Raw genomic sequence first — 5,342 nt, 5'->3', positions numbered from 1 at the left:
CTACCTTAATTTCTGCTTTATTTCCAGAGGGTTGTGCTTGGGATGCATGTGGGGTTGTATATCAGAAAATGTTGCTTTTTCAATTAGCAAATTCATTTGTATTCGCATTTTTAAACAAAAGTAGACCTACAGCAGATCTTCTGTGTAAATTTTAATACTTCACGAACAAACATCTTTCCACTATTTATGTATTACAGTCTAGCAAGAAAAAAATGGTCCTATGGTCAAACCAAAATTTGGTAAAAACCAGATGCATCATAACTGGGCTTCACAAAAGACAGCAAACACAACACTGTAATCGTGATTCTCAACCCCTATACCTATACATTTAGAGGTCCATTCAGCAATTTGCTTATGATTTTAAATGTACACTCACGTAAACCATTCAAAAACTTGGAGTCATTATAATTTTTTTTTTAATTATAGAAATTAATACTTTTATTTAGCAAGGATGCATTAAATTGATCAAAAGTGTTGATAAAGACATTTATGATATTACAAAAGATTTCTATTGCTGATAAATGCTGTTCTTCTGAGTTATATATTCATCAAAGAAACCTGAAAAAATTCTACTCAGCTGTTTACAACATAATATGAAAATAATAATAATAATAAATGTTTCTCGAGCAGCAGATCAGCATATTATACTGATTTCTGAAGATCATGTGACACTGAAGACTGGAGGAATGATGCTGAAAATACAGCTGCACATCACAGAAATACATTACAGTTTAACAGAGATTCACACAGAAAACAGTTATTTTAAATTATAATAATATTTCACAGTTTGCTAATGTACCATTCTCTGGTGTTGAATAAATATGAGAAACGACAGCCGAGTGTCTTGTTCCTTCCAAGTGAGAAAAACTCACCAAACATCACAGTTAGCTCAATGGTGCAACGTCATCTTGATATACAGTAAAGGCTACCTCAGGACAAACACAGGTGTTGGGGGGAAAACGAGGGCGTTAGCGATTATTAACAGGTATGAAAAGGTGCTACGCGTTTGTTTTGGTGCTGTCACTCGCAGGGCTGTTTTGGTGCTAGCTGTCAACAGAATGTCAATGTGATGCATTTATCAAAGAGTCAGCAGCCGAGGAGAATAAAAGGGCTGGTTACTGTAGATTTGCACTTAATCTGATATGGTTTAAGCGGATGGACTGATTGCCAGTTCGTCTCGTCTCCGTTTCACCTTCCCGAGAAGTCTTATTTTTGTCTGTACATGCCTACTTTCAAAATGCAATGCACATCTCTTTTCTCTTTTTGTTTGACTTGTTTTCAGTGAAAGGTTTCTCAAGGCGGCAAAAAAGAACACCCACAGAAGCGAAAAAGACCCTCTGATGGTTCCAGCAAAGGATCTGTACTTATTTTGTACATGTACAGTATTTCGAGATGTTTTTAATTATTTTGGATGTTGAAATAAAGCATGTTTATGTGGTCAACTGGATGCTGGATATGTTATCTTCTTGCCGTGGCCTCGATGCCTTTCTCTAAGCACGAATTAAACAAACCACGATGCTTTCACTCAACTACCTTAATTTCTGCTTTATTTCCAGAGGGTTGTGCTTGGGATGCATGTGGGGTTGTATATCAGAAAATGTTGCTTTTTCAATTAGCAAATTCATTTGTATTCGCATTTTTAAACAAAAGTAGACCTACAGCAGATCTTCTGTGTAAATTTTAATACTTCACGAACAAACATCTTTCCACTATTTATGTATTACAGTCTAGCAAGAAAAAAATGGTCCTATGGTCAAACCAAAATTTGGTAAAAACCAGATGCATCATAACTGGGCTTCACAAAAGACAACAAACACAACACTGTAATCGTGATTCTCAACTACTATACCTATACATTTAGAGGTCCATTCAACAATTTGCTTATGATTTTAAACGTTTTATTTAAAAAATGAATAAATGTACACTCACGTATACCATTCAAAAACTTGGAGTCATTATAATTTTTTTTTTAATTATAGAAATTAATACTTTTATTTAGCAAGGATGCATTAAATTGATCAAAAGTGTTGATAAAGACATTTATGATATTACAAAAGATTTCTATTGCTGATAAATGCTGTTCTTCTGAGTTATATATTCATCAAAGAAACCTGAAAAAATTCTACTCAGCTGTTTACAACATAATATGAAAATAATAATAATAATAAATGTTTCTCGAGCAGCAGATCAGCATATTATACTGATTTCTGAAGATCATGTGACACTGAAGACTGGAGGAATGATGCTGAAAATACAGCTGCGCATCACAGGAATACATTACAGTTTAACACATATTCACACAGAAAACAGTTATTTTAAATTATAATAATATTTCACAGTTTTGACTGTACATTTGATGATACATGCAGCCTCGGTGAGCAGAAGAGAATTATTTGAGACATTTAAAAATATTAAGTAAATGTTCAGCGTCTTCCACTGACCAGTTCATAAGACATTAAACTTACATGCTTAACTTCTTCCTGTTGATCAGATTATTTCAGATCTCCTCTCATGTTTACATGAAGGCTTTCTGATTATTAACAGATTATGTTGGTGCATTGCTATTAATGAGGCTGCATTTATGCGTAAAGTATGGGAGCTTTTTATGCAAGGGTCAGGATAATGTACATTAATAATATTGATAGTTAATACAAAGTCCCCCGAGACAATTATGCTAAATACATGGATGTGAAAAACTGATTTGAGTTTTCTGTTAAGGGTCAAAAATATTTGACCACAGAATTGAGTGACAGAGCAATCAGAATCACGTGTTGCAGACGCTGTTTTCCGTGCATTACTGCAGACAGATCTTAAATTGATCAACCAAATGCATATTTTGAATCCAGCTTATATTTGTTGTGTTGAAGCACACTTCTGAGTGATGATTAGTGTGTTGTATCAGGTGCTTATGAAGTCATGATTTCAAGTCCAGAGCTTTGGCAGATCACGTTTATGAGATTCGTCAAACATTGAGCTCATTGTACGCTGTTTACAGCTTTGAGAAAATTAATTGTGCGTTGTGGTGAACAGTTATAATGTTGTTGTGATTATTAGCAGCGCTGACGAGTGACAGCCACATTTAGATTAGATCCTCAACCCTGTTACACATGTTGTTGTATTTTATTTTGTATATTTTTAAAAATTATTTCAATGTATTATGGTTATGATAATAATAATTCATTAATAATATTTCAAATCTAAAAACAAATACACTAAGATGGGTAACAGGATTGCAGATTTAGTTTTTATATAAATATATATTTTAAGTATTATTTACATTCATTATGATTATGATGATTATTATTATTGTTAATATTCTATTTGGTTGGTTACTCAGTTTGATTAATTAATTAATTAATTAATTAATTAATTTTTAAATGTTGGTTTGTAGTTATTGGTAAACATATTTACCATAAATTAATGCATTTTATTAAAAATAATAACAACAATAATATGTATATTTATTACACTTTTTCTATTCTATAGTGCATTTCTACTGTCACAAGAGCAGCCCAAAATGCTGTACAATGCATTCAAAAGAAAAAACAAACAAATATTAAAACACAGCATCTTAAAAGAAAAAAACAAATATTGCATCTCTCCTAAATCAGACTCAAACAGATATAAACGAGCTTCTTCAAAGCCGTTTTAAAAGATCAGAGCAGCATGACCCACGGCTTGCCGAGAACACACGTCATCAGGCACATGATGAACTCCTTTTAAAACAATTCCTCTTCATTTTTGCTCTTCACACAAAGCTTTAGAGCATCTGCTGTTATAGTATCGTAGTTTTCATTGTATGGAAAGGAGCAGCATGAACATTCTACTGAATATCTCCTTTTGTGTTGCACAAACCAGATTCATCTGTAAATGATAACAGAAATTCAGTTTTTGTGTGAACTTTTCCTCTTCATGTATGATGAGCAGGACATTAAACTGAACTAAAGCGCTGCTTTAATGAGCTCATACGGTCCTCGTGAGAGCCTGAAGGACTCAGCTTCTAGCCACATCCAGTTGCCATGACAACACAGTCGCGTTCCGACGCAAGGCCTGTAGAAACCAGCATTCACACTGCTGTTATTTTAGTATCATTGATATAATATTTCTGTTTTATATCGTTTATTTTTTTAATAATTTGTTTTCATTTTAGTTAAAGTTTTGGTAATTTTGTTGTGCTTTTGTCTATTCAATACATCTATATAGTAATTTTTGTCTCAGTTTTGTCAAACTGAAAGAAAATGAGAAATTATGTTTTGGCCGCTAGATGAAATAAAATAAGTTTAATATTTTTTAAGCGAAATAAAATCTTACATTTTTTATATTTTCTTTTATTTCAGTTAACATGCGTTTCATTTCAAGCATTTTTTTAAATGATCATAACCCTGATACACGTGATTAAATCCAGATTTTCCTGACCAAAATTTAACTTTCAATTTCTAAGTCAAGCCAAATTTATTTATTTTGCACTTTTTACAATTTACATGATTTTAAAGCAGCTCTAGAGAAAATCGTGATGTTTATAATAGTTTATGTTGATGTTCATAGCATCATATCTTCAAGCCTTAAAGTCACATTTAGCAGATTAGAGTTGAATATCAACATCATTTACATTTTGCAACAATATAAACAGTCACAGAGCTGAGATTTGCTAAATTGCGATTTATTTTAATGATAAAAAGGCCTCAACCGACAAGGAGAAATGTATTCCTGCGACTGAACTTGGAAAAACTTGATTTTGCAAGCACTTCAAATGGGCATATTAACGAAATAGTTCACAAACAACACTAATTGTGTTCTGTTCCTCACACGAAGCTGTTGTTTGGCTTCAGAAGACTCATGCATTACATTTTATTGTCATTTATTCCAATGAATGAAAGCTGAGAGTCAGAGTAAGGGTAAAACATGAATAGATTTATTAATTAATGCATTCCTCATCTAAAACATTTTTGTGTAAATATACTATCTTACATCATGGAAATGTCTTTTGGCAGCTGTGAAGATCATCTTTTTGTTTATTTTGAGTTATTTACAAAGAAAGGAAGTGCTGGAGCACCAAATCAAACAAGGTTTGCAAAGAGCATTCGAAAAAACATTCCCACAATGTTTGGAAAATCAAAAAATGGAGTGTTCCCTTAACATTAAAACAAACAAATGCAATAACAACGTAGCCAGAATATTAGTGTTAAACATTGTTATGTGTTTGTGAGCAAACGTTCTTCCTGTAACACTGTTGCAATGTTCAAACACAACAAAAGTTATTATACATCAGTCAAGGAATGTTTGATTTAAAAAAAAATGTTACGTTCAGAGAACATTCAAAAGTAACATTTTCATAATGTTTG

Source organism: Sinocyclocheilus grahami, unplaced genomic scaffold, assembly GCF_001515645.1.
Source record: "Sinocyclocheilus grahami isolate Dianchi unplaced genomic scaffold, SAMN03320097.WGS_v1.1 scaffold1648.1, whole genome shotgun sequence".
In the NCBI taxonomy this organism is placed as follows: Eukaryota; Metazoa; Chordata; class Actinopteri; order Cypriniformes; family Cyprinidae; genus Sinocyclocheilus; species Sinocyclocheilus grahami.
The sequence above is the reverse complement of the archived record's forward strand: the minus strand, read 5'-3'. Positions refer to the sequence as shown.